Genomic DNA, 17,029 nt, shown 5'->3' on the forward strand with positions numbered 1-17,029 from the left:
TACCCTGGCTTTTCGCATTCGTACAACACGTGGAAGAAGGCCATTATTGGACGTGGAAGCCAAGGAGCGCAACATTTATGAAGCAACCGGACATTATCCGGCAAACACGTGGAGCGTGAAGGAGAACTCGCCTTGCAAATGCCGAAGACAACATACGCGCTGGACTCGTCGTCATTGAAGCCTGGTTTGGGGCTACTGAGGGAGTCCTGGACTAGGGGGTGTCCGGATAGCCGAACTATCATCATCGGCCGGACTCCAAGACTATGAAGATACAAGATTGGAGACTTCGTCCCGTGTCCGGATGGGACTTTCCTTGGCGTGGAGGGCAAGCTTGGCGATACGGATATGTAGATCTCCTACCATTGTAACCGACTCTGTGTAACCCTAGTCCTCTCCGGTGTCTATATAAACCGGATGGCTTTAGTCCGTAGGACGAACAACAATCATACCATAGGCTAGATTCTAGGGTTTAGCCTCCTTGATCTCGTGGTAGATCTACTCTTGTAACACACATCATCAATATTAATCAAGCAGGACGTAGGGTTTTACCTCCATCAAGAGGGCCCGAACCTGGGTAAAACATCGTGCCCCTTGTCTCATGTTACCATCCGCCTAGAAGCACAGTTCGGGACCCCCTACCCGAGATCCGCCGGTTTTGACACCGACACTCTTCCTCCTTGAGCAGCATCGGCTAGCGGATGGCCAAATCTACGACGAGCGCGTGAGCGAGGAAGTCGTGGCTACCATGGTCGCAACAAACCCCAACTTCATCGCCAAGCAGCAGGCGTTCTACGAAGCCGTGCCGCTCAGGCCGCCACTCGCAACACTATCCCGGCACAGCCGGACTCAGCCGCAGCTCAGTCCGACGCAGATATGGCGTTGGTGGCGCATGCAATCGCGAACGAAAACGTCGCCAAATGCGCATCCAACGCGCCGCCAACGAATTTTCGTGGGCGGTAGTGGGCGTCCATCCTGGGTCTCACGTTGACCGGCGACAGACAGGTCGCGGACTTCGAGGAGGAGGAGTACATGGGAGGCGGCGGGCAGAGATAGCGAGATGGACCCGGCGTTCGCTGGAAGGGAACTACAAGGACGTGGAGGACGGGCGCCGCCATAGGCTATGTTTATGTTCAATATTTTTCTAAAGTGAAAAATATAAAAAATTATAAAGAATGTGCTCTGGTTTATACGAAAACCATCCGGTTTATTAAAATATGTTTCGAAATGTATGCAGATATGGTTGGATGACTGACTCCGCATCAGTATTCATGAACTGACCCCCACAGTACACGAACGGATATCGTGTCCGGTTTGAGGGTTTGCTTTAGGGATGCCCTTAATCTGAAGCAGTGTGTTGTAGCTAGTTGACCCGTGTGATACTCGTGGTTACAAAGTAACAAAGCTATTAAGTCCAAAATGGTTTGGCATTCCACGGGGGAGCAACACGCACCTACGTCTGGGCAATTTTTTAGTTGGTTCTCTGAGTGATTGAAAAGCATGCACTTCACACACGTTTCCATCGTACACGTACCCTTCTTGCAATCCAACCAAAACACGGCAAAGCTATTGATACACGGCAGAGCACTGGAGTACGTACGGGTGCCTTATCCATGCATGCCATCTCGGTCTCGCTGCATGCTGCACGTTCCAGCCGCTGATCGAGCCAAAAGCTGAAGCTAGCAGCAGTACGTGGACAGCTCAACGTCCACGAAACGGTTTTTTCTTTTCTTTTTGAACAAGTCCACGAAACGGCTTGGAAATCCCTTTGTACGTTTCGAGCCAAACACGAGGGACCCCTTTATACGTTTTGAGCCAAACCCGATGAATCCCTTTGTACCTTTTTCTTATAATACAGCGAAAATAATTTTATCAACCATAACCATGGGACAGGCTATCAGAACCTACAATTGCCTTGAGATGGGTGCATCCAGATTATAAATTCAGCTGATTTACACATAGCTATTGTGGAAGAATAGTTCTATACTTACAGGCGTTTTACACCTGTTTGGTTTATAAGTCCTAGAATTTCTTTTATTTCCAACTAAAACGTCACTAGTCCCCAAAAAGTTCATACCTGTTTGGTTTCTAGGACTAAACATGGACTAAAAGACCATGTTACAACTAAAAGTCCCAAAAAGATTCTCCCTCGGGGTCTTCTGTCATAAGTCTCGAATGCCCATTTTAACTCCCTATAAGTCCCTCCTCTTTGATTTAGATGGGATTAAAAAGTACTTTTTTAAATCCCTACAGCAATAAATCTGTCGGAGTAAATAACCACGGGGAGCCTAACCGGCTCCCCCTGGCTCTTCAAAAAATATCGGGCCGACTGCGCCCTCAAACATCCAAGACGCAGGGCCGCCTTCTCCTGGCCGGCTGTCCCACCGGCCGGCTGCCAGAAGGCGGCAAGGCTCTGCAAGCCCTCTCAACGAGGGCCGACTCCTCGCAGCCGGCCATCAGAGGGCCGGCTCCTAGCAGGCGGCCCGGCTCACACTCTCAAAGTTTGCACCCACATAACGGCGATAAGACGGGGCGTAGCTACAGTGAAGCCTGCTACCCCCGAATCCCGGAGCAAGCGTGGCCACAGTGCGTCATACGGGGCGGCCACTCCCCGTACGGCGCGACATTGTTGCCATGTTGACCATGACATCACCCACGACAGCCTGTCTGTACAGCCCGCAGGCGACGGGCCCCTCCTGCCAGAGAGATACCAGAGGGCGGCCGAGCTTCACCAGTTGGTCTGGGGGGAAGCCGGCTCCCAACAGTCGACTCACCCCCACCCTGGAAGTTTGTGCACCATTAAGCAGATAAGACGTGGTAAGGCTACAGTGAAAGCCTGCCAGGCGGCGGCACTGTAGCCATGCTTACCCCGACAAAGCCATCGTCATCAAGAGTAAGGCTACAGTAACCAGCAGCCGACAAGACCCCCAGGCGGTGGGCCCAGCCTGTCGGCCAAGAGGCCGGCAGCCGGCGGGACCCACCAGTCGGCGGGCCCCAGCGGCCGGCGGAGAAGCCGACGACTACCGACACTGACGGTCTGGACCCACAACCAGCCGGATTACCATTGTACCCTTGGGAGGTAGGCCTATATAAACCCCCAGGGCACCTATGCAAAGGGTTGATCTCTTAGAGTTTTAGACACCACATAGAGAGTAGAGGACAGCTAGCCTTGCCCTTCTTCATCCTCTAGCTAAACAGCTCAAGGAGCCTCTTGTAGCTACTTGTTTTGATCTAGTGATCATGCGGAGACCCCGCAGAGCAGGAGTAGGGGTGCTATCTCCTAGGAGAGCCCCGAACCTGGGTAAGATTCGCCGATGTGCATGTATTCGCCTTATCCCGTTTCTAGGCACCGGCGATGTCTTACTGGCTCCCATAATGATAAGTCACCCGTTGGCATATGTCGCACCTACCACCCAACATTTGGCGCCCACCATGGGGCTAGGTGCACCGTCGTCCGGAGACCTGCTCTGGACAGGAACCCGCTTCCTCCCCAGCGAGCGTAGCCAGCCGGGCACGCCCGATGGCGCTTGCCCCGATGTGTTGCATGGCGTCGACGACGCCTATGCAGCGAGCTGCCTTGCTGATCTTCTCGGCGAGGTCCGCCTCTCCGACGAGCCTGTGTCCGACACGGGCACGGATTGCCTCGAGATCCGCCTCGTTAGCCTCCTCGACCAGCTCCACGTCGCCAGCGATCCTGCTATGGACTTGAAGTCGGTCGGCTCCACCGACCCGATGTTGGTCGACTCTGACACGACATCGCTTGACACCTTCCCCACCAACGTGGTGGTCATCGACAACCCTCTTCCTCGAGCCGACAGCTGCAGCAGCACCGTCACCGAGGTGCTGGTCATCAGTCACGGCGCCGCCTCCGGCGAAAACATCCACGACACCCTGCAGACGGCGCTGCATGACCTGTCCGCCTGCATCCCGGCTGACGCCGACGCCGACACGCTGGAGGCCCGCCGCCTTGCGCTCATCGAGAACGGCAAGAAGATAGCCTCCATGAGATGCCTCACCGAGGCTTACCAGAAAGAGGTCGATCGCGCTGCCTCTGGCATGCCGCCCGCCGGCGGACCTAGCCGGATTGGCTTCATCAAGAAGCATGGCGCGGCCATCGCCAGCATGCTGGGTGCTGACCTCCTAGTCTACGCCACGCCACTCGAGAACCTGCATGCCGGCCAGGCGGCCGTAGATGAGCTGGACGGGCTGGAGGGCGACGAGCTTCACTGCATGACCAGACACATTCAGCAGCTCATCGACGCAGCCACAGAGCGGCGTGAAGCCGGCACCCGTGCTGAAAGTCCTCCCCCACGCCGAGAGCACGGCGCGACATCCCGGACGCCGACTGCAGGCGGCGCCCGCGAGCTAAAAGACAAGGGGCCGACTGCTAGCCACAGTCGGACTCACCTCACCATCGAGCGTGACACAGAAGGCCGCCCCCGTGCCGTGGAGCGACTAGGCGACCCGCCTCCTCGTCCGCCTCGCGGGGAGAGATATCCCACCCCACCGCCTGTCACGCACCCGACGCTCAGCGGTCGATTGGGCCGCCGCGAAGGAATCGGCGAGAACGATGCCGCCATTGGATCGACTCCCTGGCGCGATCCCTGGCGCTGGAAGAAGAAGACAATGTCGGCCCGCCTTGCTTCGGCCCTCGCATCCGTGACGAGCCCTTCCCCAAAGGGTTCTCGCTCCCAAGATACACGCCAAAATACAACGACTCGGTGAAGCCGGAAGACTGGATGATCGACTACTCCACTGCAGTCAGCATAGCAAACGACAACAGGCGCGTTGCCGTGAAGTACGTCCCCCTCATGCTTCAAGGCACGACACGCACCTGGCTGAACAGCCTCAAGCCCTACAACGTCAACAGCTGGCTAGACTTCACGGAAGTCTTCATTCGCAACTTCACCAGCACATACAAGCGGCCTCCCAAGCCCCGCCAGCTCTCCTTGTGCGTCCAAGGCCCCAGCGAATCGACTCGTGACTACCTCATGCGCTGGGCCGAGCTCCGCAACTCTTGCGAGGGCGTGCATGAGGTGCAAGAAATAGAGTACTTCACCGCCAGGTGCCAAGAGGGCACCCTCCTCAATCACCTTCTTCTCTGCGATGAGACGGATACTCTCGACGGACTGCTGATCATAGCAGAAAAGTACGCCACAGCCGACTCCTTGATGAAGACCGACTCCGGCTGGCGACTCCAATCCATGCCCACACCAGAATGATAACAAGCGCAAGGCTCCTATGCCGCCTTCCACCAGTCGGCAGGTGGCCACGGTCGAAGACGAACAGCCTGAAGGGCAGCCCGGGCCCAAGCGTCCGAAAGGCGGCAGGCTGGTTTGGCAGCGGGCTTTCTCCTACGAGCATACCCTTGATGCCCCTGCAAGTTCCACAGCGGCGTGAAGCCATCCAACCACATAACCCGGAAATGTCATTGGCTCACACGGATCTCCAAGGGCGAAGGACTATTGCCCCCTCCGCCTGCTAGCCAGCCGCCTCCGGCTCCTCAGCAGCCGACTGCTCGCCCAACAGTCGGAGCCATTCAGGACGAGTTCCCTGACGAGCATTCAGCCTACGTAATTTTCACGAGCCAAGTTGAGGACAGGCGCAGCCGGCGCCGACAACACCAAGAAGTCAATGCAGTTGCCTCCAAGGATCTAGAATTTATGCATTGGTCTGAAAAGCCTATCAGCTGGAGCCGGGCTGATCACCCAGAGGTGATGCCGTCTCCAGGCTCTTATGCGTTGGTGTTGGATGCCACCTTCGCAACAGAAAGGCGAGCTGCTCGCTTATCCCGAGTTCTGATCGATGGTGGGAGCAGCATCAACATCCTGTACTAAGACACCATGGAGAAGCTGAACATCAAGACGAAGCAACTTTTGCCTAGTCGGACCGTGTTCCATGGCATTGTACCCGACCTGTCATGCTCACCAATCGGCAAGATCAAGATAGATGTTCTTTTCGGAGACAAGGGTCACTTCCGCCGTGAAGCAGTCTAGTTTGAAGTGGTGGATCTAGAGAGCCCTTACCATGCTTTACTTGGCCGACCTGCCTTGGCCAAGTTCATGGTTGTGCCCCACTATGATTACCTCAAGATGAAGATGCCGAGCTCCAAGGGCATCATCACCACAGTCAGAGACTACAAGCAATCCTCTACTTGTGCTGTAGCTAGCAGCCGGCTGGCTGAGTCCCTCGTGATCGCTGTTGAGAAGAAGATCCTTGACCGGGTTGTGGCCATGGCCGGCAAGCAGCCGGACCTATCGCCTGACCCCAAGGTGTCGGAAGCTCAGGGTTACTTCCAGCCGGCCAAGATACCTCTGGACCCAGAGCACCCGGAGAGGTTTGCTGTTGTAGGAGCAAACCTGGACAGCAAATAGGAAAGCGAGCTCGTCAAGTTCCTTCATGAGAATCGGGATATCTTTGCATGGTCCACCAAGGACATGCCGGGTGTCCTGACGGATTTCGCCGAGCACAAGCTACATGTCCGAGAAGATGCAAAACCAGTCAAGCAACCCCTCCGCCGACTGTCGGAGGAGAAGAGAAGAATTGTTGGTGAAGAGATAGCCTGGCTTCTGGCAGCCGGCTTCATTATGGAAGTGTTATTTCCAGAATGGCTTGCCAATCCGGTCCATGTGCTGAAGAAGAACAAGAAGAGGCGCATGTGTATAGACTATACCAGCCTCAACAAAGCTTGCCCCAAAGATCCGTTTGCTTTGCCCCAGATTGATCAAGTGATAGACTCCATAGCCGGATGCGAGCTGTTGAGTTTCTTGGATGCCTACTCAGGTTACCATCAGATCAAGTTGGATCCATCCGACTGCCTGAAGACCGCCTTCATCACACCATTCAGAGCTTTCTGTTACCTGCCTATGACATTGCATGCAGAAATGCCTCCTCAAGCAACTCAGCAGAAATTCCCACATCTATGTAGACGATATTGTGGTGAATACGGAGAAGCGCGGCACCCTGCTAGAAGATCTCAAAGAAACATTTGACAACTTGCGCCAATTTCAGATCAAGCTCATCCCTGAGAAATGCGTGTTCGGGGTGCCAGCCGGCCAGCTCGTAGGCTTCCTGGTCTCTGAACGCGGCATTGAGTGCAACCCAGTGAAGATCAAGGCCATAAATAGGATGGAGATTCCCACCCGGCTTCGAGATGTCCAAAAGTTCACCGGGTGCCTGGCTTTGCTCAACCACTTCATCAGTCAGCTCGGAGAGAAGGCTCTCCCCCTGTATCAGCTCATGAGGAAATCCACTCATTTCAAGTGGAACGACCAGGCGGATGAAGCCTTTCACAAGTTGAAGAAGATGTTGACCATGCCGCCTGTCATCACGGGACCGACTGAAAAAGAGCCCATGCTCCTTTACATTGCCGCAACCAGCCGGGTAGTCAGGACTGTCATTGTGGTTCAGCGCCCAGAAGAAGGCCGAGCTCAGCTGGTCCAGAGGCCAGTGTAATATTTGAGCGAAGTGCTATCAACCTCAAAGCAGAATTACCCCCACTACCAGAAGATGTGCTATGGCGTGTACTTTGCCGCCAAGAAGCTCAAGCCCTACTTTCAAGAGCACCCCATCATGGTCGTTTGCACTACCCCGCTTGCCGAGATCATAGGCAGCCGGGATGCATCTGGCCGGGTGGCTAAGTGGGCCATTGCGCTGGCTCCTTACACCATCTTCTACCAGCCGCGCACCGCCATCAAGTCCCAAGTGCTGGCCGACTTCCTTGTCGACGGGGCTGAGACCCAGTACCTACCGCCAGCACCCGACTCCACCCATTGGCGGATGCACTTTGATGGATCCAAGATGCGCAACGGCTTAGGAGCTGGCATCATCCTCACCTCTCCCAAGGGTGACAAGCTCAGATACGCATTGAAAATCCATTTTGCCGCCTCCAACAACGTGGCCGAGTACGAGGCGCTCATACATGGGCTCCGGCTGGCCAAAGAACTTTGCATCCGCCGAATCCCGTGCTATGGCGACTCGGACTTGGTGATCTAACAATCATATGGCGACTGGGATGCCAAGGACGCAAACATGGCGGGCTACCGCTTCCTCGTTCAGCAGCTCAGCGAATACTTTGAAGGGTGCGAGTTTCTCCACATGCCACGGGCCGACAACGAGCAAGCAGATGCCCTAGCACGAATCGGCTCCACCCGGCAAGCTATACCAAGCCGTCTGTCAAGCCGTCTCCAGAATCAGACTCCATCTTCGTGCCACCTGACTAATACGTCTCCAACGTATCTACTTTTCCAAACAGTTTTGCCCTTGTTTTGGACCCTAATTTGCATGATTTGAATGAAACTAACCCGGACTGACGCTGTTTTCAGCAGAACTACCATGGTGTTGTTTATTGTGCAGAAAACAAAAGTTCCCGGAATGACCTGAAAATCCACGGAGATAACTATTGGAAAAAATAAAAAATACTTGCGAAAGAATAAAGGCCAGGGGGTCCACACCCTGTCCACGAGGGTGGGTGGCGCGGCCCTGTCTCGTGGCCCCCCTGATGCTCTACCGACCTCAACTCCAACTCCATATATTCCGTTTTGCGGAGAAAAAACCAGACAAGAAATTTCATCGCGTTTTATGATACGGACCGCCGCCAAGCCCTAATCTCTCTCGGGAGGGCTGATCTGGAGTCCGTTCGGGGCTCCGGAGAGGGGGATTCGTCGTCGTCGTCATCAACCATCCTCCATCACCAATTTCATGATGCTCACCGCCGTGCGTGAGTAATTCCATCGTAGGCTTGCTGGATGGTGATGGGTTGGATGAGATTTACCATGTAATCAAGTTAGTTTTGTTAGGGTTTGATACCTAGTATCCACTATGTTCTTAGATTGATGTTGCTATGACTTTGCTATGCTTAATGCTTTTCACTAGGGCCCGAGTTCCATGATTTCAGATCTGAACCTATTGTGTTTTCATGAATATATGTGTGTTCTTGATCCTATCTTGCAAGTCTATAGTCACCTATTATGTGTTATGATCCGAAAACCCCGAAGTGACAATAATCGAGATACTTCTCGGTGATGACCGTAGTTTGAGGAGTTCATGTATTCACTATGTGTTAATGCTTTGGTCCGGTTCTCTATTAAAAGGAGGCCTTAATATCCCTTAGTTTCCACTAGGACCCCGCTGCCATGGGAGGGTAGGACAAAAGATGTCATGCAAGTTCTTTTCCATAAGCATGTATGACTATATTCGGCATACATGCCTAGATTACATTGATGAACTGGAGCTAGTTCTGTGTCACCCTATGTTATAGCTATTACATGAGGAATCACATCCGACATAATTATCCATCACTGATCCAATGCCTACGAGCTTTTCACATATTGTGCTTTGCTTATTTAATTTTCCGTTGCTACTGTTACAACTACTACAAAACTGTTATCTTTCCTTTTACCACTATTACCATTACTATCATACTACTTTGCTACTAAATACTTTGCTGCAGATACTAAGTTATCCATGTGTGGTTGAATTGACAACTCAACTACTAATACTTAAGACTATTCTTTGGCTCCCCTTGTGTCGAATCAATAAATTTGGGTTGAATACTCTACCCTTGAAAGCTGTTGCGATCCCCTACATTTGTGGGTTATCAAGACTAATTTCTGGCACCGTTGCCGGCGAGCATAGCTCTATTCTTTGAGTCACTTGGGATTTATATCTGTTGATCACTATGAGGAACTTGAAAGACGAAAGAACTAAGAACTTTCCCTCAACTATGAGGGGAGGTAAGGAATTTCCATCTAGCTCTGCACTAGATTCTCCTGCTGTTTTGAGTAAGCTTGCGACACCTAAACCTGCTACTGTTATGAATTCTGATATGTCGCATGTTATTGATGATGCCACTTCTGCTATGCATGATACTTATGATGAAACTACTTCTGTTCGTGATACTACTTTGCCATTAGGTGAATTTCTTGATGAACAACTTGCTAGGGTTAGAGAGAATGAAATTATTAATGACGATATTATTGATGATAGTGATGATGAAAGTTCTGCCCCTGATTATGATTTGCCTCTTCCTGAGGTCTATGTTATGGATGAAGAAGCTGCTATAGCTATTTTTGCTTGCAAAGATAGATATGATCTTAAGAAGTTATTAGCTAAATGGAAGCAGCAATCTCTTAATGCTAGAATGAAACCTGACCCCGCTTTTGTTACTTCACCTATCTGTGTTACTGATAAGAATTATGAATTCTCTGTTGATCATGAGATTATTACTTTGGTTGAATCTGATCCTTTTTATGGCTATGAATCTGAAATTGTTGTGTCACATCTTACCAAGTTAAAAGATATAGCCACCCTGTTTACTAATGATGAGAACTCTCGCTATTATTATATCCTTAAGATATTTCCGTTCTCATTAAAGGATGATGCCAAAACTTGGTGTAATTCCCTTGATCCTAGTTGTGTGCGTAGTCCCCTAGATATGATTTATTACTTCTCTGCTAAATATTTTCCTGCTCATAAGAAACAAGTTGCCTTGCGGGAAATATATAATTTTGTGCAAATCAAACAAGAGAGTCTCCCACAAGCTTGGGGGAGGATTCTTCGATTACTTAATGCTTTGCCTGATCATCCTCTTAAGAAAAATGAAATACTTGATATCTTTTATAATGGACTAACCAATGCTTCTAAGGACTACTTGGATAGTTGTGTTGGTTCTGTTTTCGGGGAAAGAACAGTTGACCAAGCTGAATTACTATTGAATAATATATTGACTAATGAAAATAATTGGACTCTTCCCGAGCCAACTCCCGAGCCAATTGAGCCAACTCCTAAGCCTATTCCTAAACCAACTCCGAAGAAGAGAGGTGTTCTATTTCTCAGTCCTGAAGATATGCAAGAGGCAAAGAAATCAATGAAAGAAAAAGGTATTAAAGCTGAAGATATTAAGAATTTACCTCCTACTAAAGAAATGCATGGTCTTAATATACCGCCTGTCGAAGAAACACATTGTCTTAATAACCCGACATAGGTAGTAAAGGTAAATTCTCTCGATAGATATGATAAAGTTGAAATCCTGTCTACTAAATTTCATAGCCCATGCTTAGATGAATTTGATGACTTTATGGCTAGACAAGAAAGTTTTAATGCTTATGTTGGTATATAATTAAATAATAATGCTTTCTAAATAGGACGCTTGAGTGATTATATGGCTAGAGTTAAAGGTGAACTTAAACTCATTAGCAAATATGCTTCTATAGTTACCACTCAAGTTGAGCAAGTATAAAGCTCAAAGTGATTTGCTCGATGAATTAAATAATAAACATGACTTTGCTGTTAGAGTGGCTACTAGAACTGGTAGAATGACTCAGGAACCTTTGTTTCCTGAAGGCCACCCTAAGAGAATCGAGCAAGATTCTCAGAGAAATAACTTAGAGGCACCTAGTTCTTCTAAAAACAAGAAAAAAGAAAAATGATAGGACTTTGCATGCTTCTAGTGAACCTGTTGTATACACACCTGAGAATCCCAATAATATTTCTATTTCTGATGCTGAAACACAATCTGGTGATGAACATGAACCTAGTGATATTGTTAATGATAATGTTCATGTTGATGCTCAACCTAGAAATAATAATGATGTAGAGATTGAACCTGTGGTTGATCTTAATAACCCACAATCAAATAATCTACGTTATGATAAGAGAGATTTTGTTGCTAGGAAGCACGGTAGAGAAAGAGAACCATGGGTTCAGAAACCCATGCCCTTTCCTCCTAAACCATCCAAGACAAAGGATGATGAGGATTTTGAGCGCTTTGCTGAAATGATTAGACCTATCTTCTTACGTATGCGCTTAACTGATATGCTTAAAGTAAACCCTTATGCTAAATACATGAAGGATATCATTACAAATAAAAGAAAGATACCAGAAGTTGAAATTTCCACCATGCTTGCTAATTACACTTTTAAAGGTGGAATACCAAAGAAACTTGGAGACCCCGGGGTACGAACTATACCAGGCTCCATTAAAAGAAATTATGTTAAAACTGCTTTGGGTGATCTTGGAGCCGATGTTAGTGTTATGTCTCTCTCTTTATATCGTAGACTTGAATTGAATAAGTTGACACCTACTGAAATATCTTTGCAAATGGCTGATAAATCAACTGCCATACCTGTCGGTATTTGTGAGGATGTGCCTGCTGTGGTTGCAAATGTCACTATCTTAACGGACTTTGTTATTCTTGATATTCCCGACGACGATAGTATGTCGATTATCCTTGGTAGACCCTTTTTTAATACTGCAGGGGCTGTTATTGATTGCAACAAAGGAAATGTCACTTTTCATGTTAATGGTAATGAGCATACGGTACACTTTTCGAGGAAACAACCTCAAGTTCATAGCATCAATTCTATTGGAAAAAGTTCAACTATCATTATTGGAGGTTTTGAATTTCCTCTCCCTACTGTCAAGAAAAAGTATGATATTCTTATTGTTGGGGATGTGCATATCCCCGTTGAGGTAACCTGGTGTTATTCAAAATTTCTCCGGTTCCATGTTATTCGGAATGAGCTTGTTAACAAGACTTGATCAACCTTGTTAGTGGATTTATTTTGATGATCATGAGATGGATGAAACTAGAAAGCACAACCTTCTGTACCCTCTTTTTACTTTCTGTTGTTTAGAATAAATAAAGCAAAAATATTATTATCTGTCTGTTTTCTGAATTACCCGTGCAATAAATAATATGCCAAAAATAAAAGTGCTCCAAATGCCCTGCAAATTTAGTATGATTTTTTATGGAATATTTGAGGATTTTAGGCATTGAGAACACTGCAGGGGGGGCAAGCACCTGACCACAAGGGTCGAGGGTGTGCCCACACCCCCTGGGCGCGCCCTCCTGTCTCGTGAGCCCACGGTGCCCCCCTCAACTTATTCCTGCACCCACACACTCCTTCTTCCTCCCAAAAAATCCCCATCCAGATCAAGCATGAGTTCTAGCTCATTTTGCTGCGATTTTCGATCTCCTTGCTCAAAGCTCCATTCACAAAATTGCTTTGGGAGATTGTTGCTTGGTATGTGACTCCTCCATTGGTCCAATTAGTTTTTGTTCTAGTGCTTTATTCTTTGCAAATTTTTGCTGCATAGGTGACCCTGTTCTTGAGCTTGCATGTCAAATTTATGAGGTCCCAAGTAATTTTAATGCATGATATAGGCTCTAGGCACTTGTGGGAGTAGTTGCTATCAATCTTGTTTAGTTTTATTCACTTTTATTTTGAAGTTACTAAAAATTTCAGAAATTTTCAGAAAATGATAAGGAGATTTTTGAGGGGCTCTTCTAGCCAAGGCTCCTAGGATAAATAAGCTAAAGATAAGGAAATGGCCAAGTATAATCTTCCTTGCGTAGAGGAAGTACGGTCGTGTGAATGGCCTTGTGATAATTTCTTGAGAGAAGCCGGGATTTATGAAGACTTTTATTCTTTGATTGAAAATGCGGGCCTCACCGACTTCCTCCACAACCGGATCGTTCAGTATCTCTTACTCACCAATACTTTCGTGAAAAACTTTTATTATTATCCTAAGAACTCACCTCCTTCAGTATCATTTCATTTATATGATGAGTTCAAGGAAATATCTTTACGTAATTTTTGCGCGGTATGTAGAATACCCTTTGAGGGCAATTGGATGAACCGCATCGTAAATATGTGGATGGTTTTGTTAACACCATTACTATAGGGGATCCGAAGAAGGGTTCTGATGCGAGAATCACTAGCATACACTTTACTGTTTTACGCTACTTTGCCATATTTGCTAGTAGATGCTTAATTGGTCATGGAAACAGTGGAAACTTCGGTGTCCCTGATATTATTATTCTGTTCCATGCCTTGTTTGGTGATAATAGTTTTAGTATGGGTGCCATTATTGCTAAACAGCTAAGCCTGAACCGTACAAAAGGCCCCATCTTTGGAGGTATCTATGCTGCACGCCTTGCTGAACATTTTGAGATACCTATTAGGCACTATGAGAAAGAGGAGACAAAGTTGCGTCTTTCCCTTTTAGATTATAGGAGCATGGTAGCACATGAGTTTAATAAGAAACACAAAGAGACCATTATCCTGCCTGTGCCTCTGTTGTTTGATTTGATTGCAGTTAATTATATTGTCTCACCGGAAGCAGTGTACGCTCATCGAGGCCAGGCATACGCTCCCGAGCGTGAGCCGGAACCTCCACTGGACCCTTATCGTCCATCATCTTACCAGTGGGATCCGGAGGAGATGGCTAGCCAGTGGTACCCTGATGACACCCCTCAGTACACCGGGGAGAGTAGCCGCGATCCTTCGCAATAAACAAACTTAGGCCAAAAGCCTAATCTTGGGGGAGTATGTATTTCTCACCGACTTTACATTCATGCTCACACACTATCCTAGTTGTCGGTGCTCATAATATTTCATTGTATTATCCATGATAGTTTAATTTTCTTTTTCTAGTTTTCTTCTTATGTGTTTGATAAACCTTAAGAAAAATCAAAAAATTAGTTAGTTTAATTTCCATGCTTGTAGTAGTAATTAAAATGAAGAAAACCCAAAATTAATTCTCGTTCTTCTTTTACTTGTTGGGAGCTTTCCCGTGTAAATAGTTTTATTTATTTTCTTTTGTTTGGGGGTCGAGAGTAGAAGACCATATTTAAAATGTGTAGTGGCTCTCATATGCATGATTGTTGATTTAACTTAGAGCCCATATTACTTTGTCTTCTCTCTTGAGTTGAATGCTTGCAGATTCCAGCTTAGTCCAATGCACGTGCACTATTATTATTATACACACCGTCCGGTCGTGCAAGTGAAAGGCAATAATGACGATATATGATGGACTGATTGAGATGAGAAAAGTCGGTATGAACTCGACCTCTTTTGTTTTTGTAAATATGATGAGTTCATCGTTCCTGATTCAGCCTATTATGAAGTAAACATATTTGCAATGACATTTAGAGATTATAGTTGCTTGTGCCATGCTTAATTAGCTATGAGTTATAATGGTTTACCTTGTGTGCCAACATGCTATTAAAATGATTATGATGTGGTATGATGGGATGGTATCCTCCTTTGAATGAATTGAGTGACTCGACTTGGCACATGTTCACGCATCTAGTTGAAACAAATCAACATAGCCTTCACGATATTTATGTTCATGGTAGATTATATCCTACTCATGCTTGTACTTGGTGTAAATTAATTTTAATGCATGTTCATGACTGTTGTCGCTCGCTCAGTTGGTCGCTTCCCAGTCTTTTGCTAGCCTTCACCTGTACTAAGCGGGAATACTGCTTGTGCATCCAATTTCCGTAAACCCCAAAGTTATTCCATATGAGTCCACCATACCTTCCTATATGCGGTATCTACCTGCCGTTCCAAGTAAATTTGTATGTGCCAAACTCCAAACCTTTGAATGAAATTATGTTTTGTATGCTCGAGCACCTCATGTTTCAACTAGGGTTGTCTGTATCTTCCATGCTAGGTGGGTTATTCTCAAGAGGAGTGGACTCCGCTCCTCATTCACGAGAAAATGGCTGGTAACCGGGATGTCCAGTCCCATGATTAAAAAGATCAAAGCAAATCAAAATAACTAAACAAAACTCCCCCAGGGCTGTTGCTAGTTGGAGGCACTCGTTGTTTCGAGCAAGCCATGGATTGATGCTTGTTGGTGGTGGGTGAGTATAAACTTTTACCATTCTGTTTGGGAACCGCCTATAATGTATGTAGCATGGAAGATATCGCCATCTCATAGTTGTTGCGTTGACAGTGAAAGTATACCGCTCAAAATGTTATTCATTCCTATTTTAAAATCGAGCTCTGGCACCTCTACAAATCCCTGCTTCCCTCTGCGAAGGGCATATCTATTTACTTTTATGTTGAGTCATCACCTTCTTATTAAAAAGCACCCGCTGGAGAGCACACTGTCATTTGCATTCATTACTATTAGTTTATATTGGGTATGACTTGACTGGATCTCTTTTACCATGAATTACAATGTGTAGTCAGTCCTTGGTCTTTAAGGGTGCTCTGCATTTATGTTTTGCGATCTCAGAAAGGGCTAGCAAGATACCATCTTGTTATATCAAATTATGATTGTTTTGAGAAAGTGTTTTCATCCGAGTTTTATTATTATTGCTCGCTAGCTGATTATGCCATTGATATGAGTACAGATGAGACCTAAGTGTTATTGTGAATATGGTTAGTTCATAATCTTTGCTGAAAACTTGAATGCTGGCTTTATATATTTACAACAACAAGAGCAAATAGAGTTTGTAAAGGTTTTTCTTTATCACTTTCAGTTTATCAACTGAATTGCTTGACGACAAGCAGAGGTTTAAGCTTGGGGGAGTTGACCTCCAACGCATCTACTTTTCCAAACACTTTTGCCCTTGTTTTGGACTCTAATTTGCATGATTTGAATGAAACTAACCCGGACTGACACTGTTTTCAGCAGAACTGTCATGGTGTTGTTTATTTTGCAGAAAACAAAAGTTCTCAGAATGACCTGAAAATCCACGGAGATAACTTTTGGAAAATATAAAAAATACTGGCAAAAGAATCAAGGCCAGGGGGCCCACACCCTATCCATGAGGGTGGGGGCGCGCCCTCCCCCTGGGTGCGCCCCCCTGTCTCGTGGGCCCCTTGATGCTCCACCGACCTCAACTCCAACTCCATATATTCCGTTTCACGGAGAGAAAAAAAACAGAGAGAAAGTTTCATCGTGTTTTACGATACGGAGCCGCCGCCAAGCCCTAATCTCTCTCCGGAGGGCTGATCTGGAGTCCATTCGGGGCTCCGGAGAGGGGGATTCGTCGCCGTCATCATCATCAACCATCCCCCATCACCAATTTCATGATGCTCACCGCCGTGCATGAGTAATTCCATCGTAGGCTTGCTGGACGGTGATGGGTTGGATGAGATTTACCATGTAATCAAGTTAGTTTTGTTAGGGTTTGATCCCTAGTATCCACTATGTTCTGAGATTGATGTTGCTATGACTTTGCTATGCTTAATGCTTGTCACTCAGGCCCAAGTGCCATGATTTCAGATCT

Source organism: Triticum dicoccoides, chromosome 5B, assembly GCF_002162155.2.
Source record: "Triticum dicoccoides isolate Atlit2015 ecotype Zavitan chromosome 5B, WEW_v2.0, whole genome shotgun sequence".
Taxonomy (NCBI): domain Eukaryota; kingdom Viridiplantae; phylum Streptophyta; class Magnoliopsida; order Poales; family Poaceae; genus Triticum; species Triticum dicoccoides.